Source organism: Triticum dicoccoides, chromosome 7B (genome assembly GCF_002162155.2).
Source record: "Triticum dicoccoides isolate Atlit2015 ecotype Zavitan chromosome 7B, WEW_v2.0, whole genome shotgun sequence".
Lineage (NCBI taxonomy): Eukaryota > Viridiplantae > Streptophyta > Magnoliopsida > Poales > Poaceae > Triticum > Triticum dicoccoides.
The window spans coordinates 160,090,003-160,114,920 of NC_041393.1; positions in this window are offsets into that span (position 1 = coordinate 160,090,003).

Here is a 24,918-nt window from a genome sequence, read left to right on the forward strand (position 1 = left end):
AGATTCAGCCGCGTACAGCACAACATCCCAGATGTCCACCCTGCCGCGGTAATAAGCGCGTTCCATCAGAATGTGCGAAACCGCAGGATGCGGGAGGAGATGGCGATGTGCAAGATCAGAGACGTCAGTGAGCTATATGCCCTGGCCGACAAGTGTGCACGTGCTGAGGAAGGGAGGAAACCCCCCGAGAGAGTACAGGAGCAGGAGGATCTGATAGTGAGGAGGCTGCCCCGGCAAAGAAAAACTGGCGGCGGAACAATAGGAAGAAGAAAGGCAAAGATGTGCTAGTCGTTGAGCAGTCCGGCAATGGAGGTGGCGCCAAGAAAGCCAAAGCTGGTAGCTCCGGCGAGGAGATTGCCGCAGGCACCAACTACCAGGCTGTGGCGGTCGCCGACAAGCAGGACGGCACCAACAAGCAGTACTGCAAGATCCACCACACCAAGGGCCACGACCTCCAGAGCTGCAAGAAGGTCGAGTAGCTTGTCGAGCAGAAAAAGGCTGAATACGAGCGACGTGACAAGGAGAAAGCCCAGGGAGGTGCTGGAGGAGCCGGCAAGAAACGCCCCGGCTGAGGAGGACGCCGCGGCAAGGCCAAGCAGCGGCAAGGAGACAGACCTCCCCGCGGCCGCGACAAGGATGAAGATGACGACGACGATGAAGATATGGATGATGACGAGACCGATGAGCAGGAGTTCCAGAAAGCCACAGAGGTCCTTTGTGTTGACGGTGGTGCTTCTCTGCATACTTCACACCGCCAGCTCAAGCAGTGGGTGCGGGAAGTCAATGCGGCAGAACCACCCGTCGAGTCACGCAAACCTCTGAAATGGTCCAGCACGCCTATAATCTTTGATATCGAGCACCACCTTGATCGCATAACTGCGGTCGGGTGCTTGCCGATGTTGGTTTCACCAACTATCCGCAACCTCAAGGTCACTAAGATGCTAGTTGACGGCGGGGCCGGCTTGAACCTGATCTCCTCCGCGGTACTCCAGAAACTCCTGATCCCTGATGGCGAGCTTGAAGAGACCGGCACATTCCAAGGAATCAATCCGGGAAGGAGCAAGCCGAAGGGAAAGATCACGTTACCGGTGACATTTGGCAGCGAGTTGAACTTCAGGACTGAGAGGGTCACTTCTGACGTTGCCAGGCCCTCACTATGCATGGCAGCCTCTCACTATGGCAGCCTCTCACTATGCATACAACATGCTGAAGATGCCAGGCCCGATAAGTGTCATCTCCGTCCCTGGCGACAAGAAGGATGCTCTTATCTGTGCCGACAAGATCTACCGGGAAGCAGAAGCCGCAACAGATCGCAAGTCACTTGCCGTTGAAGCTCCCGGGGCGAAGAAGACTAAGTCCGGAAAGAGTTCTGATGCCCACTCCGGCAAGCGCACCTCTTTGGAGTGCTGCGCTACCGTCGAGGACGCACCATCGAGCTCCACCGGCAAGTGTAAGAAGACAATGGCAGCTCCACCAGAGACCAAGAAGGTGTCCGCCAAGGAGGATGGCACTGGTGGTACCTTCACCATCAGTGCCACTCTCGACCATAAATAGGAAAGCGCGCTCGTTGCTTTCCTGTGGGCGAACATCGACGTGTTTGCATGGCAACCGTCTGACATCCCTGGTGTTCCCAGGAAAGTAATCGAGCACCATCTTGCCGTCTTTCCTCATGCGCGGCCCGTCAAGCAGAAAGTCAGGAAACAGGCAGTGGAGCGCCAAGAATTCATCGCAGAAGAAATCAAGAAATTGGAAGCAGGAGGCCTCGTCAGAGGAGTGCTCCATCCTACGTGGTTGGCCAACCCTGTAGTCGTGCGCAAGGCAAACGGGAAATGGAGGCTTTGTATCGATTTTACCGATGTTAATAAAGCTTGTCCCAAAGACCCATTTCCCTTGCCGCGCATTGACCAGATTGTTGACTCCACGGCTGGACGTGACTTGCTTTCATTTCTTGATGCATACTCAGGATACCATCAGATCTTCATGGCAGAGGAGGATGAGGAGAAGACCGCATTCATCACCCCATGTGGCACTTACTGTTTCATACGGATGCCTTTCGGTTTAAAGAATGCTGGTTCAACATTTGCAAGGGTAGTCCATGACGCTTTTGAGCCGCAAATACACAGAAATGTGGAAGCCTACATGGATGACATAGTGGTCAAGAGCAAGGACAAGGCGACCCTGATTCAAGATTTAGACGAAACCTTTACAAATCTGCACAAGATCAACCTCAAGCTTAACCCCGAGAAGTGTGTGTTTGGAGTCCCCTCCGGCAAGCTTCTCGGGTTCTTCGTGTCTTAGTGGGGAATTGAAGCCAATCCCGACAAAATCAAGGCCATTGAGCAGATTGAAGCACCAAAGCGCGTCAAGGATGTACGAAGACTTGCCGGTTGCGTAGCTGCTCTCAGCAGGTTTATCTCTAGGTCTGCTGAGCGCGCCCTGCCATTTTTCAAAATATTGAAAAAGGCAGGTCCAATGAAATGGACTCCGGAGGCGGAGGCTGCGCTGCAGGACTTGAAGAGATACCTGTCCTCCACTCCAACACTTGTCGCACCTAAGCCACAAGAGAAGTTGCTGCTGTATATAGCGGCAACCAATCAAGTGGTTAGTGCTGCGTTAGTAGCGGAGAGGGAGGCGGATGATGAGCCAGCAACCACGGCAGATGCACCCAGCGACAAGCAGGGGACTTCACCGGCAAGCTCTGGTCCCAACAAAGATGGATCTGCGCAGGAGCGTGAGAAGATGCAGAAAAGAATGGTGCAGCGCCCAGTTTACTTTGTCAGTTCCCTTCTACAGGGAGCTAGGTCAAGGTACTCTGGTGTGCAGAAATTGCTTTTCGGCCTTCTCATGGCCTCGAGAAAGCTGCGCCATTACTTCCAAGCACATGACATCACAGTCGTCACTCGTTTTCCGCTAAAGAGGATACTTCAAAATCCAGAAGCAACAGGCAGAATTGTCGAGTGGGCACTGGAACTGTCAAGCTTCGGCCTCAAGTTTGAGAGCACTTCAACTATCCAAAGCAGAGCATTGGCGGAGTTCATAGCAGAATGGACGCCAACACAAGATGAAGAAATTCCAGAAACGAGCATCCCCGTCAAGGAAGCAAGCAAAGAGTGGCTGATGTACTTTGATGGTGCCTTCTCGCTGCAAGGCGCCGGTGCGGGCGTGCTACTTGTTGCACCCACCGGAGAGCACCTCAAGTACGTAGTCCAGATGCACTTTCCCAAGGAGCAAGCAACGAACAATACCGCAGAGTATGAAGGTTTGCTTGCCGGTCTCAGGATCGCAGTAGACCTTGGGATCAAGAAGCTCATTGTCAGGGGTGACTCACAGCTTGTCGTCCGTCAAGTGAACAAAAATTATCAAAGTCCGTTGATGGAAGCTTACGTCGATGAAGTGAGAAAGCTAGAAGAGCGCTTTGACGGCCTACAGATGGAACATGTTCCAAGAGCTCAGAACGACATTGCCGATGGCCTGTCAAAGTGCGCCGCACTTAAGTTACCTGTGGAACCAGGGATCTTTGTGCTCAAGCTGACTCAACCGTCTGTAATGCCATCAATTGGACAGAGCAAGAAGAGGAAGTTGATTTCTGGTGACTATTTTCCAGCAGAGCTCCCCGAAGCCACCGCCAAGAAGGTCCTCAAAATCAACACCAAGGGTGCTGAGGAGCAGTCTGCTCCGGCAAGCCTTAGGGTTTGTTCCGTTGAAGCAGACGCTCCCGACAAGTTTTGCTCCGGCAAGCTTGCCGGGGAACGTCAAGCTCTGGCTGAGCCGCAGGTTCTCGCCGTAGAAGCGGATGTTCCCGCAGCAGCAGATGTGCCTTTAGTCTTTGTTGTCGAGCCGCAAGCTCCAGCATGGGCACAGCAGATTGTCCGTTTCCTTCAGACAGGAGAACTTCCCAAAGGGCAAGAAGAAGTGGAAAGAGTAGCCCGGCAGTCAAGTATGTACCAGTTTGTCGACAACACAATGTACAGAAGAAGACTCAATGGTGTGAAATTGAAGTGTATTCACCGGGAAGACGGACAAAAGCTGTTGGCAGAGATACATGGAGGCATATGTGGTCACCACATTGGCGCAAGAGCACTTGCCGGCAAAGCGTTCCGGCAAGGTTTCTTTTGGCCGACGGCCCTCCAGGATGCAACTGCACAAGTAACCAAGTGTGAAGCGTGCCAGTTCCATTCCAAGCAGATACACCAGCCAGCTCAAGCTCTCTAGACAATCCCTTTATCCTGGCCATTTTCGGTCTGGGGGCTCGACATCCTCGGCCCCTTTCCCCGAGCTGTTGGGGGCTTTGAGTACTTGTACGTTGCAATCGACAAGTTCACAAAGTGGCCAGAAGTGGAACCAGAGAGGAAGGTGACAGCACAGTCAGTAGTCAAGTTCTTCAGGTCTATTGTTTGCCGTTTCGGGATCCCTAACAGGATCATCACCGACAACGGCACACAATTTACGAGCCGCACCTTCATGCAGTACGTCCAAGATCTTGGCGCCAAGGTCTGCTTCGCTTCTGTTGCTCATCCGAGAAGCAACGGTCAAGCGGAGAGGGCAAATGCTGAAGTGCTGCGCGGGCTCAAGACCAGGACTTTCGACAGGCTCACAAGTGCGGAAGGAACTGGATTGAGAAGCTGCCGGTGGTTCTTTGGTCGATCAGGACGACACCAAATCGAGCCACTGGCCAAACACCTTTCGCTCTAGTCTATGGAGCAGAGGCAGTTCTCCCCACGGAACTCGTATACGGGTCACCTCGAGTGCTCACTTATGATGAGCTTGAGCAAGAGCAGTTGCGACAAGATGACGCGCTGCTCCTTGAGGAGGACCATCTTCAGGCTGCTGTACGAGCTGCTCGATACCAGCAAGCTTTGTGCCGCTACCATAGCCGCAAAGTTAATGCCAGAAGTCTCGAGGAAGGCGACCTTGTTCTTCGGCGCGTTCAGTCCGCCAAGAACTCCAACAAGTTGACGCCGAAGTGGGAAGGCCCTTACCGGGTGAAACGAGTCACTAGGCCTGGCGCTGTCCGCCTTGAGACCGAAGATAGCATTCCGGTGAGCAACTCCTGGAACATTGAGCATCTTCGTAAGTTTTACCCGTAGGGCGCGGTTGCCGGAATCTTTTTCGGCAACCACCTTTTGTACAAGTCTTGCCGATGTTGCATGTAATCCTTTGTACAAAGCCGGGCGCAGACCCCGTGCATAAGTAAAGCTCATGTGCTCCGCACATCTTGTCAATTTCATGCTTTCTACTATTTTTTGGCATGCGTTATCTGACACTTTGTGCAGCGCCTACCCCCGGTAAGCAATAACAAGCCGTAAGGCTCCATATCTTTATTTTCTCTTCTTTCTTTTTCTCAAAAAGGAAAGGAAGGTTCCCTCGCCCACAAGTTTGCCGGGGGGAAAGGAGGAGATAATGGTGTGGACCAGGCATCGTTCAAGGAAGTTTCGCCTTACCGGAAAGCAGACGACAGAAAAGCTAAGTTGCCAAAGTTTGAGCAATCAGTTTTAATTTTTAAGTTATCTTCCTCGAACAATCGTACTTTGTATGGAAAACCTGTGCGCGGAGGAACCAACTCGTAGCTAGTTGCGCCCTTACTTTGTTTCGAGTCCGCTCAACAAATTAAGTGGGCTGCGACTAGTTGCGACAAGGTTTCTTGTCGGAAGCGGCACTGCCAGCAGGCTGCTGACGTCCCACACTCAGCGCTCGCGGCCCAGGTGCCTGCGCCGACAAGTTCCCTAAAAGCGTAGGGTAGAAACACACAAAGGAAGGAATCAAGTAAAGGAAATAACACAGCAATCTCTACCCAAAATAGAGTTATATTACAAGATAGCTTGTCGCAGCTCTAACAGATTGTTCTCATGACATGACCAGCAGCGACAAAGAAAAAGAGAAAACGGGCGGCCTAATCTACTCGATCGCCCTCAACCCTCTTGATCTCGCTCACCTTGTCCACAATGGGTGCGACAAGGGCCTTGAGCGCTTCCAGATCAGCATCCGGCGGCAGGGACCTGAGGACGTTGGTGAGGTTGAGGCCCGGGTTGCGGAAGGCCACCTTCACCAGCACCTTATGAAGAGCTCCCGCGCAGATCTTGCGCGACTCGTCGGCTAGCTGCTTTGGGATCTTCTCCCAGAGTTGCTGGAGGGCCGTCGCCACGCCTTTGAAGAACAAGCTGAGCTTGGCGCTGGGTTGGAGGTGTTCATCAGAGGAGTACCCAAGATCCTCCATCCCCAGCTACGCCAGCTCCTTGTCGATGGCTACGGAAACATCCACGAGACACTCCGTCCAGTGCTCCACATTCTCCCTAAAAGTGTTCTGGGCGGCAGCAGCATTCGCCAGCAGCGCCTCGTCGGCCTTGATCTTCTCCTTCAAGGCCACCTCCCGCTCCCTGGCGCCGTCCAGCGTCTGAGTCAAAGTAACCAGCTTCAACTCAAGATCTGCGTTGGAGTCCTTGGTGGCGCTAAGATCTTTGCTCCTCTCAGCGAGACGACCCTGCAGCTCGCCATGAGCGGCAGCGTCCTTCTCGCGCTCACGCTTGAGCGCAGCAAGCTCCTCGCCGCTCGCCTTGAGATCGGCTTCCAGCTGCGCCATCTTCGTCTCCAACTCCTTCTTGGCGGCCTCGGCAGCTGCAGTAGCATCCTCTGCTTCCTTGAGAGCCCCGCCAAATATTTGCTCGCGCGCGGCAAGCTCCTCCTCGTGGCTGTCAAGGTTGACCTTGCGCTGCGCCAACTCGCCTTCCTGCGCAGATAGCTTCTCGGCAACAAGCCGCTGTTGCTCTTCAACTTCAGCCTTCTCGAGGAGGAAGGCTTTCCGCTCCTCGGCGACTTGCTCCCGTTCCTCTGCCAGGGATCGGAGAGCTTCCTGCCTGAGACCCCGGAGCTCCTCCGTGCGCTTCTTGATGTCCACTCTCGCCTTCGCGACAAGCGCTTCTCGGGATTCCAGCTTGGCCTGTCGGGCGCGGTAAAGCGACAACAGCTTCCGCAGCAGCCGCTCCTCCTCAGGATCGTCGCTGCTGCTGCTTGGCGCGTCGACCAGCGTCAGCCCAGCGGAGGCGAGCACCTCTCCATCCAAGATCTCTCCTTCGACCAGTGCCCTGGAGCTTGACGCCCAGGGGAGCTTGATGAAGATGTCGTCGCTGGCCTTCAAATAGGCGCCGGGCTGGGGCTCTTCGGAGCCTGGCGCTGCAGCAGTGGCGGAGGGATCGGCGGTCGGCGTAGCGCCTAACGCTCCTGCGGCCTCGGGGCTGTCAGTGCGATCGCCGGATCCCTCGCCAGCTTCTGCGGCGGCAGCTTTGGCGGCCTCTTCGCCGGCGGGATCATCAGCGCCGGCTTCTCCTTCGGTGGCAACGGCGGCGTCGGTATTGCTGCGCGCGTTCTCCTCGCCGGCGACCTCGGTTTCCATCGGCTCCGTGGCAGATGGATCTGACGAACGGAAAAAGGAGAAAAGTCAAGCAAACATCCAAAAAGAAAATCAGAAGAAGAAGAACCCAAGGGAAGTTTTCAAGCAAGCGAATTACCTGTACTAGGATCTGCAGTCATGGTCTCAACCACCGGAGGGTCCCTGGTGTTGTCCCTTGCCGGAGAATTCTCCCTTGCCAGAGAACGCTCCCTTGCCGGGGAATCCTCCCTTGGCGGTGTAGCCGAAGCAGATGGCATTTCGGGAGCGGCTTCCGGGCACTCCTGGTGAGGCTCCTCTGCTCCTACACAAACCAACAGTCAGATATCAGCAAAGAAAGAGCACCCATGCGCGCCTGACAGCAGGAAGTAAACTATATACTCACGCTGGGGGCTGCACTGGGTGCTGCTTTGGGGAAAAGTTGCCGGGTCCGGCAAGGTGGTCTCGGACACGCCCCCTGCTGTCGCGGTGGGTTCGTCCTCGATGACAATCACCGGGACCTTGGCTCCCTTCTCCGCTCTCTGGGCCAGAGTCCTGAAAAGGAATGGGTTCGGAGTAAAGCAAATCAGATACAAGACAAAACAACAAGAATTGAAGAACTACAAGTACAGCGAAGAATCTTACTCTTCTTCTTCCTCGTCAGATCTGAGCGCGGAGAGATCGAAGTCCGGCTCGCCTCTGGTGCGACGAGGCAGAGGAGTAGGTTCCCTTGTCCGCTTAGCAGGAGCAGTAGCAGTGGACCGGGAAGACCCCGCTCCAGTTGCCGCAGCGGCGTGAGGCGCTCCCGCGGCAACAGTGCTTGCCGCGGTAGAGCGTGTCGCACGGCACGGCTGCTGTTGACTCGTCTGCCGCCCCGCTACGTCCCCGGCCTTGCGGAGACTCCTTCTTGGTGGAGCTGGGGGCTTCGCTTGCGGCGAGCTGGCTGAAGGTGGGGAGGAGGAGGACCCAATCTTCAACGAGTCGCTTGCGCCCTTGGCGGGCTCGCTCGACTCAGCTTCAAGCCCGACAAGCTCTTCCTCGGCGGCAAGCTCCTCTCGCTCGACAAGGCTTGCCACCTCTGATGCCTCTGCCTCCTCCACGGTGAATCCGAACTCGCCCGTGGCAGCGGCTGCTGCCGCCTCTTCCAGCCTAGTAGCGATGCGCTGCATCTCCGCATCGGTGGTGTCGCGAGTAAGGCTCTTATGTTCATCGGAGCGGACCGGCACTTCTACGAAGCCGTCAAACAAATCCCGCACAACGTCGTCTGCAGGCTCTTGCCAAGTTGGGACAATTCCATGCGAATTGCACAGCGGCATCATTGAACGGATGCGGTCGAGCGAGGAGTTGTTGCACAGCGGAACGACACCCCTCGGCAACATGAACACTTCGGGATGCTGAGGATCGCGCTTGAACAGTTCCAGGATCATCGCGTCCAGTTCCAGGACAGTGAAGTTGAAGTTGAGGCCCGGGTGCAGCCTCATGATATCCGCCGCGTTCTGGAACTCCCGGGTGGGTCTCCTCCTCTCCTGCAGGGGGGCGATGCGGCGGCGAAGAAAATCTGCGCCAACGGCGCCTATGGTGAGCCCGGCAAGCCTGAGGCGTAGGATCCGGGTGACGGCAATCTTCAGCCTATCATCTTCCGGGGCCACGTTACTCCAATCGTTGTCGCGCGCTATTGGGGCTTGGCGCTGGGCGGTAAATGGCTGCGGGTTCTCCTCGACAATCTAGCACCATTCTGCTCTCCATTCCTCCCACTTGCTGCGGAGCTCTTCCTCCAGATAAGCTTCCTTCTTGCCAGCTCTCGAGATCCAGGCGATTCCGCCAGATAAAGGCTCCCCTCTCTCAACTCGGGGCATAAAGAAGTGGCGGAAAAGAGCTACGTTTGGATAGACTCCGACAAAGTTTTCGCAGAGATGTGCGAAAACTGCCATGGTCAAAACAGCATTGGGGGTGAAGTCAAGGAGGTGGAACCCGTAGGTGTTCATGATATCGCAGAAAAATTCAGAGAAAGGCGGGCAGAGCCCGCAGTAGAAGAACGGCGCGAAGAAAGGGTATCCATTCGGAGCCAGTTCCGAAGCGGCAGCTGGGAGTACCTTCGTACGCGGATGCGCTCGCGTCTCCGTCGACCAGAAGAGGTAGTAGTACTCCCTCAGCTCCTTCGCGGCGAGCTGGGGGGAAAGATTGCCCGCTCCTTTCGCAGCGCCGCGAGCCGCTGCACCTCGGCCGACTTCACGACCTTCCCCTTGTCGGCTTTCGGAGCCATGGCGGAGGTGGTGGGGGAGATCGACGGCGTAGGTGATGCTGGTGGCGATGGGGGGCGGAGCGCTGCTCTCTTTCAGCTTTGGGAAGAAGGGGGGAGCGGCGGAGATTTCTGAGATTGGAGTAGCAACCGGCGATATGGGCGAACTGCCCATGTTTCCCCTGCTTATAAAGAGGGAGAGGCGGGCGTTCCGTCTTTCCGAATAAAGAAACCACCCACTATCTCTCCCACGATGCCGCATTCGACGCGTGCCGTTCGGGGAAGGCGCGGTGGATACGGAGTAAGATACGGCGTAACCCAGGCCACGCGTGCCCGTGCCCTGTTTTGGGCCTGGCCCAACAGCACTCGGCGCCATGTGTGGCCCAGGCCCGGGGCCTCCTGTCGGTGTACTAGAGTAGGGGTACCCTAGTATCCCGAACTTCTGCACGCGCAGTCGCAGCACCCCGCGGCAAGGCTTGCCGGGTGACCGCCAAGGTCCTCCGTGGTTCCATTGGAGCCATTCAAGAACAAAGTATTCAAGCCAAGCAGACAAGGCCCCGGCAAGAGGAGCTTGTCGGGAAGGCCAACCAAGGCATCTCAAGGAACTTGCCGCGACGCGCCACGCATCCCGGCAAGGCCCAGTGAGCGACAAGCTTCCGGACGCAACAAGACAACGACCGCGGCAAGGCGCTTGCCGCGGCAAGCTACCACTCTGTACCCGCGCTCCAGCACATCCACCAACGTGTCGCCCTGGGGCCTTTCCAGGCGCGCGTGGCAAGAGGCTGTGCACCCAGCGGTGCACGGTGGCAAGCGACGCTGACAAGATTGCCATCGTGGCGAGTGCTGGCGTCCCTGACGGTCCCTTTTTGCACTATTTGGGCGACACAAACTGGCATTTAATGCCCTTGTCCCCTGCCGTCAGGGTTAGGTATGATACACTGTACAGGTGGTTGTACCAACCGCAATTCCTTTTCCATTTTTACCCTTATCTACGTTGCCACCTGTCAGTGACCCCTTCAACATATAAAAGGTGGCCCATGCGCAACGTAGAGAGGGGTTCGAAGGCAGAAAAACACCCACGCTCGGTCTCGTTAGCAGCTACTGTGTATTGTAGCACTCAGCGCTCCCGAGCAAGAACTCAATACACTCAGACATGCAGCAGTAGGAGTGTTATCTCTCCGGAGAGCTGCAAAGCTGGGTAAACTGCTCGTGTGCTTCGCCTTGATCCGCTCTTCGTGCGATCTCCACCCCCCGCCGAACTGAAAGGGGCTCGGTCCGCCGGTCCCATAGGTGTTCGTGGATCAGTTTCCCCAACACAGCCGCTTCTTGTGCAATTCTCTCGTTTATTGACTACTCCCTCCTTTCTGGTTTATAATGCTCAATTCAAAAATCTCACCAATCAAGGTAGATGGCGAGTGGTGGAATACTTTTTGTAGTTTTGCAAAAGCACCTAATTAATGCTCTTGTTATCCTCAAAAAATTATGTTTATCAATGCATTAATTGCAATGCATGCATGCATAAAGTACATGCATTGGTCAGTTTTCTCTTAATACTTGCATGCAATGATTTAATGCACCTTGGAATCTGAACATGTGATGGAAAACAACCAAATTGAGTCTTATATAAAGGAAAAACTAAAATTTTGAGATAAGCCCTATAAACCGGAAAAGAAGGAGTACATAGGTTGACAATGGTGTGGGACCGTGATGTCAGGAAACCAGGAGGAAGCAAAATAAATTATAGTTATATATATATATATATATAATAAGGAGGCACTTGCATACGTGAGGCTATGGACCTGCTGGGTCCCCATTGTCATCCTATCCAAGTAAAGTCATCTCCTCGCCCGCGCGCACTTTCCGCCCAAAACAGTCAGCGCCGTCCGCCCCGCTTCCCAGTGCAGGCGATTGCTCTGCCTTCAAACAACACAAGTGTCGTCCGTTCGTCCATCTGCCACACACATTAATGATACGCGGTTGCCGAGGCAGCTACTCCGGCGCCAAACGTCCGTCACTCAGCGCGCCCACCATTGCTATATAAACTGCTACGCCGGCCATAGCCGCAGTCATCCACATCCGTTCCCTTTCTCCTGTCCACACCAATACTGCCCACCATGGCTTCCTTGTGCTCCAGCACTCTTCGGGACGGGCGGACGATGGACCACAAGGAGATGGCAGCCATTGCTGACGACTGGCTGGCTGGCAGGAAGCCGGAGGACGACGAGGTCCTAATGGAGAACATGGTAGTCGATGATCCGGCGCCAAGCCCTTCCTCTGTGCCATCCTCGCCGGTGCATTGCACCATGACCATCGGCGAGGCCCGTGCCCAATATATGGACAGGGTGAGGCAGATGCGTGAGGAGCAATTCTGGGAGGCATAGGCTGACGCCGCCTACAACCACCATCTCCTCCAGGAGCACCTTCAGGCGAAGGAGCAGATTGCCACAGAGCGGGCGGAGTAGGAGGCGCTGCTCGACTCATACCGCTCCGCCCGCAAGGGCCGCCTCGAGCGCTGGCGGTACCGCATGCAGGTGGCGGAGGCTGCGGCCGCCTACAAAGAGGCTAGCAAAGAGGGCGATGAAGTGGGCAAGGCGCTGTTTGGCGAGACCGAGGACGATGCAGAGGACAATGCCGGCTCCGACGAGTCCTCGCTCCGCTGGCTTCGATGATGCCCTACTCCGCCGAGGCCCCGCGGTGCCAACAACGAGGCAGAGGACACCGCCGGCTCCGTCGAGGCCCTGCCTCGCCAACAATGAGACAGAGGACATCGCCGCCTCAGCCGAGGCCCCACCCTGCCAGCAATGTGGGGGAGGATTTCCACCGCTCCGCTGAGGAGCCGCCCACCGGCAACAAGATAGAGGACATCGTCGGCTCCGCTGAGGCCCCGCCCCGCTGCCAACGAGGCCGCGCCACACAGAAAACGAGGAAGAGTAGAACACGGTAGGTCGCCACCGCTCGGGTCCAAGTAAGGCCACCGCTGCTACCCTCCGGTTGAAGCCAAGCTAGGCGGGTTGACCATTCACGGTCGGTTAGCTTCTTGGCAGTGACATGGAGTCGGAGAGCTGCACTGGAGAAGAACGCTGCTTCTACTTAACTGCTGGTGTAGTTGGCTGACTGACACATAGGCCCAACAGGCCACATGTCAGTTACACAACTGCACCTGCAGTTAAGTCGCTGAAGCTTCTGTTCGGCTCAGCGGGACACAGGTGGGTAGCTTCGGTTAATTAATTATACCTCCAGTGCACCTCTTTTTAGTTTTTTTAGAACAGGAGGATGACCCCCGGCCTCTGCATCTGAGAGATGCATGCTGACACAAACACCCCTTTTTAGTTGAAGAATGTATGAAATGTAATGAAATCCGACATGTTTATATGAAATCCAACCGTGTATGAATGAATTTATTTCGATTAGTTCGAATTCCTGTATCATTGGCATTGGATGAACATGCAAAACAATACGTACTAGCATTATTCCTAGGGTGATCACCACGTTTGCAGCAGTTTCACATGTACTCCCTCCGTTCCTTTCTAGTCTTCATACAAGTTTTGTCTGCAGTCAAAGTATCTCTACTTTGACCAATCTTATACAAAAAAGTATGCACTTTCACAATGTGCGAAGTAAAAAGGAACAGAAGGAGTACAAAGAGTTTGAGCAGCTTTTTAGCATTTCTGTACATTGCAATCAAACACACAGGCCTGGCAATTCATAGAGAACATTCAAAACAATCGATGATTATGCATCTCAGCGACTCACATGTCAGAGGCAATATTTACTTCACAACTAAAGAATAAAGAAAAAATTGATCGACGCTGCTAACAGCAAAGGGCGTCCAATTCGAAAATATCAAATGCATATCTTGCTAAAATCAATGAGCAAAATTTGACAAGGTTGTCCCATTCCAAAATATCAAATGCCTATGATTGTGGAATGGGCAGGGTTTGGCATTAGTTCGTACATTGACATGGCACCTCGTGCTAAATAAACCAGCTGTTCTTTTTGTGCAGTTCCACCAAAATCAACCAAATTCCTTGAACTTATGGGCACCTCCTTTCTCGTGGTGGAAATGAATGATTCGATGTATTCATGAACATTTTGTGCAGTTCCTGTTGAAATCAAGCTGAGCACCCTTGTTTGCACAAATACAAAAAAGTGATTAGTATAAAGCAAATTGTACTATGAATTGACAGTTTCAACACGCACATACATGGTCCATGTAGAAAGAAAAATGGAACTCACCAGAAAGAATCCTAGAACAACATTGTACTCGCGCATCACAGCAAAAAAATGGAGATTTGTCGGTCCTGTGGGGAGTAATGTAACCATCCTTCAACATGGTCCTTCTGAGCTGAAGTTAGTTTGGTCTTGTGGGGAGTAATGTAACCATCCTTCAACTGCTCCTTCTGATGAGAAGATAGACAGGGCGTCTTCATCCTGGCATAATCGGAACTAGTCACTTCACATACTCCATATTCTTCTTCAGAGGAAGATGATCCCTGTTTCCTCGAAAAAAAGGGAAGGAAATATTTAAAACAGCACAGATGAAGCACTTGTCAAGGACAATACCACTTTTTCATGACAGTATCTAAACAGTAGCACAACACCAATAGAGATGACAAAGCTCAATCATATGGATGAAATCAGTGGGCGAGTACCAACATTTGTCATGAGGCTGATTTTGTAGAGCATACAGATGAAGCACTTCTCTGGAACCATCTGTTGCTATATACGGGGGTGGCCATGCTTACTATATACTCCTCGATTAGTTTAATGTTTCCAACATCTTCTTATGCAGTTCCACGAAAATATATGGTATCTTCAAAGAAGATCCCTGTTTGCACAAGTAGAGATAATTACGTATGGCATCAAATCAGTGGCAAAACATTTGCTCGTTCCAGCCATAGCAATAAATTAAGATGCAAAACTATATCATTACTTGTGTCATCATAGTTCCAGTGCTTCATTACAGCACTGCGAGTTGATTTTTGTTTTTCTTCCGCTTGTTTTCCCCTTCATCACTTGGTTCAATAACAGACAAGCTTCGCCTTCAATGTAAGATTTGGCATGTCAATTAGGGAGCACAAGTATAGTACTAAACTTAATTTTCTGATGAAAGTGGCAAAATATAGGCCAACAGTTGTGAAATATCCTTATCTTACCTCAATGGGATATTACGGTGCACATACAGATTGGAAGTCTTGTCTCCATTTGTGCAGTTCACTAAAATCAAGCAACATTATCGTACAAGTAGCACAACATATGAAAGCACACTGCAGAATCATGTGAAAGAAGGCTAGTACTGACCTCTCATCATGCGGAATTCAAACAACTCACAAGAAGAAGATCTGAACCAAATTCGCCTTAAAGGATAGGAAGTGAGATCTCCTCTTGTGCAGTTCCACTAAGATCAAGCAATCAAGCAACGTTGTCGGTGTGACATTTTGGTTGAACTACACAAAACACTCTTAAAACAAAAGTGTTTTCTGCAGTGCAACAAAACGTCACAATGGCAACGAGGTGAAGTAGATAACCATGTTTACACAGAGGTGCAAAGGAAACAATTAGTGGTCAATAACGGTGGATGACACATAAGCCAACAAAAAGAAGCATCTACGTTATCTAAATGGGAAAGAAAGCAAGACAGTAGCATTTCTCAAATGGTGGCATTGATTAATATTAACATAGAGATTATATTAACAATAAAATTCGTTAAACATATAATTTGCTTTTAACTGTGGCATTGCATCAATTTTCCAGCGGCATTATTAGAGGGTGTTTGTTTACAGGGACATTTTGGTGTAGGGACTAAAAAAAATCCGTGTCAGTCACATCTAAACCAAACAGGAGGGACTTTTAGGGACTAAAGAAAGAAGACCCTGAGGGAGTCTTTTTGGGACTTTTTCCAACAGTTGCCCCTGCCACGCATCACACCTTGTTTATATTAGTTCATTACTAGGGGTAACATGGTCTTTTATCATGTCATTTAATAACCTCTAGTCCATGTTTAGTCCCTGGAACCAAGCAGGTAGGGACTAGGGAGTTTTTAACCAAATAGGGCCTTACATTAACAACAGCTAATGAATTGCACGGGACAGTGGACGCACCAGCACCATGTGCATCTACGGATGTACTATGGTCATGCACAGTCTGTTGCAACAAAGAACAAACAACCAAGGAGCATATTTGTGTTGGTCCCAGTTTTGTTATCTTTAGACACCTTTCCCTATGTGAGCGCAGCAAATCTAGTCCTGCTCAAACTCTACAGCCTTGTCCCTTCCTTTCCTTTTTGAACTAGTACTTTCGCCCCTTCCTTTCCTCTTTGAACCACGTCCTAGATTTATGCGATACAACTTTCCCCACTACTTTCCCTCATTCCTTTCCTCTTTGAACCATGTCCAAGATTCATGCTATAAAACTTTCACCCTTCATTTCCTCTTTGAACCACATCCTAGATTCATGCTATATACAACTTTTCCCACTACTTTCCCCCACTCCTTTCCTCTTTGAACCACGTCCTAGATTCATGGTATACATGCAGCTAGAGCAATGCATGTGGAGTAAGTAAAATATACCTTAAGGTTCTTGGGGCATGGTTCGGTGGGTGACGCGACGATGGCAAAGAAGAAGGGGTCGGAGGCCCTCACGCGCCGCTGCTAGGTGGAAAGTGAACAGCTGCGCCGGTAGTGGATTCCCTCCCTCGCCGGCGGCGACAGCATTAAGCCTCCTTCCCTTCCCGGCAGACAGATCCTGCCGGCTCTTTGAGCAGCAGTGAGGGGAGAGAGAGAGGCCAACAAAGTCTTGTTTAGATCTGGAGAGGGCGATAGAGTGTGAAGAGAGCAACTACAAGCGCTGAGGCTCCAGCGGGAGAGGGCGAGAGAGTGTGAAGAGAGCAAATACAAGCTTTGAGGCTCCAGCATGTATATATATACTGGAGAGAGAGTGTGAAGCGTGCAAACCCTAGAAAAAATTTTGACCAGTCAAAGAATCCTCCTGGCAAAAATTATGCTCAAGTGTAGTTATCGAACCCGAGACCTCAAGTTTGATGAGCGAACAGGCTAACCAGCTACACAACCCTCCCGTTATGTTCAACGAGAGGAAAATAACCTTTTATACATTCTTGCATTCGTGTGACAGGCATGCCGTGTTTTTTTTGTGTGTGTGGGAGTCATTAGGATTTCAATCATAATCGTGTCATGTGGCTTTGGTGGTAAGACTATCCACAGTGGTGCAGAAATAATGCAGCCTTAGTCACCTTACCTCTCTCCACATAGTACGTTGGGTCCCACCAGTCAGAGGGTGAAACAAACAAATTAATAAGAAAAATTAAAAGCGCCAGCGGTGTATCTTACTACCTCACACATCTCGCTACTGCTCGGGAACACTGTCCAATTGATCCCTCTGTTCGCTCACGTACTATTTTAAATGAATCCTTATTATAACATGCACACAAATTATGGGCACTTTTATTCGACTTAAGTCAGTGTGCCACCGTATCTCGTATACATACTACTCCCTCCATCTAGGTGTAATAAGTCATGTTAGAAGGTGCAACGGGACCAAGGTGCGTGCGTGTGCGTGTGTGTGTTTAACAGCATGTGTGTGTTAGAGAGTGCGACAGATCGACCTACTCCTACAGAGAGATGGTGTGTAGTGTACGATTTTAGCCACGAGAGTTGGTGCATCCTCTCATTTCCGGGCATGTCTGGTAGGGACATGCGGATAGCTGCCACGCCCGCTCCTGACCAGCCTGGCCCACCCAAAGCCCCTCCATCGCCCGCGCGCGCTTCCCGCCCAAAACGGTCAGCGCCGCTCCAAAGAATCGGTGCCGCATTCATGCCCGGGTAGAGCGGACGCGACCTCTCACTGGCGCAAGAGTGATGGTTGTTTCGTCCGTCCAACTTACTGCTGGGTCTATGTGATTCGACGGCTCGTTGGTCTTTATTACTAAGGTGGTAGGACTGCTGGATGTCCCACACTTTCGGCGAAAGGAGGTAGTAGATTACAATTTTCTCCATTCTTACAGCGGAGGAGTGCCAGAGCTGTGAAAACATGCAGGCTCAGTGATTACATGGCCCACCTCACACTATCACCGTGCGACACCTCACTCTTTACATAGTACTCCCTCCATTCCTAAATATTACTAGATGAGTCCCCGCGCGTTGCCGTGGAACAGTGGTATATCTCTCTGCGCAAAATTATCGATTTCATAGAACTAAAAAAAATCTATAACCTCATGACAAATGTGGTAGCCAAACTAAATAAACTCCCATCATCATTTAGATCATCCCACGTAAGGAAAAAAGATCAGCCAACTCCTACAGCATAAGGCTGGTCATAGTGGGAGTAACTTAGCAAGTAACATAGCGCATTTCAAGACAGGTTTGCTTATGTGGCATAGAGTTAATGAGGAAAGAGGTGTTTGGAGTAACATAATATGTTACTGTAACATAACGCAACCCAAAGCAAAATGAGTCTATAATGTAATAAATGTTATCATCTATGATATTGCACTATGAAGGTAGTAACAAAGACTAGTGTCATATGCATGACACTAGTCTAAGTTACTCCCCACTATGACTAGCCTAATGGGATTATATATTTCTTTTTGACATGTTAATGGGACTTAAAATCTCACTTACATGCATGCTACCGGTGCATGCTTGCATGCAGACATGTTGATGTGATTTAAAACCCACTCACATGCATGTGCCACGGTATTTCTGCATGCTTGCATGTGGCTTAGTGTGGAGCCTCTCAACGTCTAGATCAGACGACTATTATGACTGATTTACTTCATCTAACGGCTACGTCAATTTTGATGATGTGGTTCAAGGAGAGGATAGAGAATTCCTAGTAGAGGGGGCTAGCTATTACTAGTAGAGAAGTCTTTGTAGAGATTCCACTAGGTGAACTACATACGGAACAAAATGAATGAATCTACACTTAAAATGCATCTATATACATCTGTATGTGGTTCATGGTGAAATCTCTACAAAGACTTATATTTAGGAACGGAGGAAGTACTAGTATAGTACTAGTACGTACTGTAATTTATCAGCGAGATAAATTTGTACAATGCTATGAAGCTTCGAGCTCCTGTTACATGTATCTTGCGTCCAAGGTTGCCCGTTGCAACATTTCATCAAATACAAAGGAGACTAACATGCTTGCTATTGCATCTCAATGATTGACAGATCATAGCAAATATGTACTCCCTCCGTTCCAAAATAAGTGTCCCAACTTTGTGCAAACTTTAGTACAAAGTTGTACTACTACTAAAGTTGACACTTATTTTGGAACAGAGGCAGCTAAAGAAAAAAACGATCCATGCAGTCCCTACCCCTTGAACCGTGAACCCTGACCAGGCTTCAATTTGCTGGCAACGTTCGAGCTTCCTAATAAATGAAGTTTGCAACCTTTTGACCATCGGATCATTTTGTACAGTTTCACCAAAATCGAGATGAGCATCCCTGTGGCAAAGAAATTGAAGAAGCGTGATTAGAATAAGATTACTGGGACTAGTTGATGAGACATAAACTCATCACAAATACAGTACGTAGAAGCCAGTAGAGGTATCAGGTATGTGCGGGGCAAAGAAGTAGAGAAATATCCACACAGAGTGATGTGGGCAGCTGGAGTAGTGGTGCAAGCCGGCTGTAAAGGGAGTTGTACCTGAGGGACATAGCTCAACCTTGAGGAGGGCGGCGCGAGGCAGCAACTGCCCACGTCGCGGTAGTGAGCAAGGGACGAAGGCAACCTCACCGGCTTTGTGAGAGAGAACGGCGGGGACCCCTGATCGGGACGTGCCAACAGTGGGTTTTCACCATCGGCGACGGCCACCGCATCTACACTAAGCATCCATCCCTTCCCCAAGCGGACGTGACCTGCCGGGTTGTTAGAGATGTGGCCACAGTCGTTTTGTGCGAGAGGGTGTGAAGAGAGCAACCCCAGCAAGCAACCGTGTGGGCTGGCCCGTCCTCACTATGTATATAGTGGAGCGGTTTCCTCTTCTCTCCATATGAACCTATCATATCGCGTACGTGGCACTGAAGAAAAAAAATTATTTATAAATGACGCGGCACCTACTACTCGTTCTCCTATAACCTTGCACTTGGCATCTCCAAAATATTAACCTTGCGATTGGCTCTTCGCCTCTTCGGGAAGTCGAGCAATAATGGTAGTGCAGTACATATCGTTTTGGCTATATGAGACCGAATGAATTGCTGCACGTCCACCACGTGGGCGAGGGTCGAGGGGCGAGGGAGAGTGGTACTCCCTCCGTCTAGGTGCGTAAGTCATCTTAGGCTATGCACTGTGACCAAGGAGGAGAGAAAAATGAGAGGCATTAATGTCTATTTGCTAATTAATAGTATTGCATGCAATGAACTAACCACTACATGTCGTGTTTGATAGTCTCAAGTCATTAAAAGCATGCACACCCTCATCTCTTATTGGTTGATATGTCAAGAAACAAGAAACGAGGTAGAAGTTAGTGCACCGCGCCTAAGTGTTTTGGGATTATTTGGTTTTCGTAAGATGACTTACACACCTAGACGGAGGGAGTACTACATACGGAGCAAAATGAGTGAATGTACACTCTAAAATACGTCTATATACATCAGTGTTTGGAGTATGTACTAGTAGTTCATATTTAAATCTACTAAAGGACATATATATTCCAAACAATATGATATAATCTCTATAACCAAGCTAGTAGGGACGAGGAGTAAACAGAGGGAGTAGTAAATTTTTCTCCTCATCCTGCGAGCCACCGCGCGCATGGGCGAGGGAGCGGGCGTAAAGGCGTACAGTAGTAGTAAGCTTCACCTCATCCTGCGAGCCACCGCGCCCGTGGGCGGGGGAGACGGTGTACTAAGCAAGATTCTCCTCGTTCTGCGAGTTGACGGGACACATCAAAAGTACTCCAGTGTATAGAGCCTTGCCTCTAAGGTAGGCCCCACATGGTTTGCCTCTTTTTTTAATTTAACATAACGCGTCAAGTCGCAATTTGTTTGTTCACCCGTGGTAGACAATCCCCCCTCCACCAAGTGGACAACCATTACACGTGCCAAATTACCACGTGGGCTGCCTTTTTCGTACAGAAATGAGGTCCACCGTGTACCCGCGCGGGTGTGGTTGGGAAAGAGACGGGAGTACGTGCACCGTGCATGCATCTCTTCTCTTCGTGCATGTCCCCCACCTACGTGGGTGTGTGTGAGAGATACAAACCACGTTCGTAAGTGTTTTTTGTTTTGTGGTGGTGGTGGGGGTGGGGTGGGTGGTTGGTTTCATGAATTACTTGTGGGAATATGTGTCGATGACATCTCAGACAAAATTTTGCATGCAATGTGTGTGAAATGGAGGCCTATCCATATCATACATAGAGGGTGGTGCAATCCACGAGAAGAGAGGGAGGGGTCATAGCTATCGATAGAGTCAAAAAGAGGATCAAGTGGGTGGGTGCGAGATCGATGAAGAGAGCCATAGAAATTGTGTGTGTGTGGAAGTCAAATATATAGGGCAACTGGCCTACCGGAACGTTAGAGGGCACATGTCAAGTTTGTGTGTGGCAGAGAGACATGACTAGAGCGCTTGATGTATCGGTGTGGGGGGGTGGGGGAGGGGTAGGCAGAGGCCTAACTATAGAGGTAGAACGACTCGTATATGTGTTGAGAAGGAGAGACCCAGCTATGTCTTGAGGGAGATCGGTCGACATCCATACATGACTGAAGGATGGGAAATATGATGGGACAGAGCGAGAGAGGAGAGAGAGAGAGGAAGGGAGAGGGAGGGAGAGGGGTAGAGTGCTGGATGGGTGATGGAGTTGCTTCTCGGAGATGTTGGGAGAGGCCTACTAGACAAACTGAGGGTGGAACTGCAATGTTATCAATAAGAGTGGGGATGTGTTTCTGTGTGTGCCTGTGCATGATAGATCTGTCGGGACGCATCCATGGATGACAAAGGGGAACCATGTGTTCGGTAAGCAAACCTAACTAGATCGGTAGATCAATTGTTGTTTGTTGGAGGAAGGGAGAGACACAACTAATGAGGTAGATCGATCGATGTGTGGGTAGCGAGAGATCGGTCGGTGTACGTCCATTTGTTAGAGGCAAATAAGGCCCAGCAAGATGGATAGACAGAGAGAATGGAGCTAGGAGGTGGTGCGAGAGGCCCAACTACTAGCTAGATAGGGGGAGGAGTGTGCGGTTGTGATATCGATGAAAAGAGGGGTGAGAGTTTACACGTGTGTCTGACCATATGAGAGACACGAGGCAAGGACACATAAAGGAGGAGATTGAAGCTGTTTGTGTATGTTGTAGGCAGGCATCGCTGGAGAGGTTTATTGATCGGTGTGTGTCGGAAAGGAGTTGTGGAGACTCTGGAAGAACGACCTAAAGAAAAAAAACAATGTGCCCGGTGGATAGAATGCCGAGGGAGGGGGAGGGCGAGGAGGGCGTGTGCATGCACGAGATAAAGTTACTGGTAGCTACAAAGGTTAGAGGATTGTGTGGGAGTAAGAGACTAACAAAGATCATAATTTGATATGAAAGCGGATTCATATATTTGAATAGGAGATCATAGTGTTTTAAACATTGCATGCATGAATATAGTGGTGACACACGTGTTGTGCACATGTCATACCATAATGTGATAATGCATGGCGTTTGCAACTCACAGCTAAATGCCGAACAATCTAAACCATACTATACATCAAACAATCTCATATTTTATTTGAATTTGTGATAATGTGCGGCGTTTGCAGCTTACAACTAAATATCGAGCAATCTAAACAATACTATATATCGAACATTCTCACATTTTATTTGAATTTGTGGTAATGTGTGGTGTTTGCAACTCACATCTAAATACTTGTAGGCGTAGGGGGCGGGGCACCATACATAATGTGATAAACACATTATACATATGAGACATGGTTTAGATTATGAAGATCTAGATAGAGCTAGGAATGTAATGTGATTTGAAATCAAAATAAAGTGGATTCAAAAAATCTAGTTCGAGTTCATATAGTACACTTAGTTCATATGTAACTCAAGACTAATCATGTGGTGTGCTGTGAAGATAATACACAAACGATGGTCTAACTTGACAATAATGATGATTGTAGATCTTACTAAAACAGAGAAACGAATTCAAATGCTTTGACTTCACAACAATCATTACTGTAGATCTTATTCAAATTTAGTTCATATTGAAGCGGTAGTATATACGTTTGGAATGCACTAAAACGTTCATTTGAGTAGTAGGTTATTATACATGTAGCAAAATATTTTAATTGAACATAACATGAATTCAAAGTTTTGAATGACATTTGTAGTGCGCATTGATTTGGTACAGTACACGTTAGGCTTTTCCGGAAATTTCAACCCACGCCTTGTTAGCCCGAAATATTTAAGATATATCTTTCTATCGTTGTGCTCCAACAACTCCCTCCATCTCAACCCGCGCCTTTCTATTCCGAAATTACAACGCGCGCGAAAACTCCCACCTCCTATGAAATCCGGACACGCGAAATGCCCGTGGTACCCCTGAACCGAAAGAACCGCCTCAAATCGGTGAGGGGTACATTCATAACTTACCCCACATTTCGGACAAGTGCGTCTCTAAGCCATGGTTCCCCACTGCCATCCCATCTGCCTACCCATTCGTATACCGAGGCCGCGAAAACCCATGACGAAACCCCACACCCTGCTCCGTCCGCCACCCAGCCGGAGCCTCTTCCCCGACGACGTCGTCCACAGCAACACCTCGACGTCCCTCATCCACCTTACCGGATGGGGATCCGTCGTCGATCTCATCGTCCCGCCGGTTCAGCCACCCCGTCCTCCACCTCCAAGGAGCTGCCCCAATGTTCCCCTCGTCTTTCGCGCCACCTCCATTCCCACACCGCCATCTTCACCTGCACCACCGGAAGAGCATCACCATCACTGTTTCCTCGGATGAAGCTGCGGCCTAATCGGCGCCACCAAACAGGTTGTACACTAATCGCCGCATTTTCTTCTTGATTTGATCTCATGGTGCTGCCGGCGCTCAGTCCCAGGTCGACACGGCGCGGATCCATCCACGGCGGCGTCACTGGCCACTTCCTCCACGGTGTCTCTCCCTCGGCGGTGACGTCCACATCAGTAGGAGCTGCTGCTGCTTTAGCTCTCGCTCGCGCTGCTGCTCTGCTCTTGCTCTCGGTCCCCTGCCTGGTCTGCTCTTGCTCGCGCTGCTGCTCTCGCTCTTGCTCTTGCTTGTGATGCTTCTCTGATTTGGCTACACTTCAGTCGACTGAATCGACTTTTGGGTCAGTCGATTTTCAAGGGGTGGGCTCGCCTGGGTGAAGGAAGAACCAGCCGCAGCGGGGCGGGGGGCTCGCCGGAGAGGTACCCCACTATCTATCTTAGGGTTCAGGATGGGGGCAGTGGTCGCCGGCGTTGGCGCGGCGTTGGTGGGGCGGTGGCGTGGGGATCGCCGGAGAAAAAGCTCGGCACGGGGGGGCCTAGAGGGATGGCCGGGGCGGCGGCGGACTGGCGATGGGGAGTGTTTTCGGGGCTGGCGGGGCGGCGCACCACCAGCCGCGGGTGGCGGGGGGCTGCTGTTTGGCCGGTGGTGGCTGGCAGCTCAGGGGGGTGGAGGTTGAAGATGAACCGCAGGCCCTTGATTTGGTATCCAACGGCTGCAAAATCGACTGACCAGAGATGAAAAAGTTAGTCGACCGACATGTAGCCTTACCTTGCTAGTGCGTTTAGTTTCGACAGCAAAATTCAGTTTCGACAGTTAGGTTCAGTTTCGACAGTTAAGTTCAGTTTCGACAGTTAAGTTCAAAGATGAGCGGCTGATGTATTTTACATCTAGCACTTTGTGGTTATGTATTTTACGCCATGTATTGGGGATGCTATTAGAATTCCACACAGGTTAACGTTGTTCGTTGTCTCTCTTGTCCTGCTTCAGCCTCGGCGTCGTACAACTCACCGGAGCTGCTCCAACAACGAAACCCTCCATCACAGCGGAGCAGTACCTCAGGCTCCATCTCCAAACGCCTAAGATCTTCTTCCCCTCCTCCGATAGCAAAGTCAGCCGGAGCATCCTCACCGGCCAACCCAATCACACGCTGAGATCGACATGGCTTCGCCAAAGAGGTTGTACACTTGTTGCATCTCTGTTTTACTCTACATGTTATATATATTGTCCACTGAGCACACGATTTGTTCCTTTAGTGTCTCCCTGAAAGAAAAAACGTAGGAATTTTAATTTTCACTTGTCCTCCTTTTCAAATTCCTATTCATGAAGCACAAGACTAGGAGATAGTAGCATAATA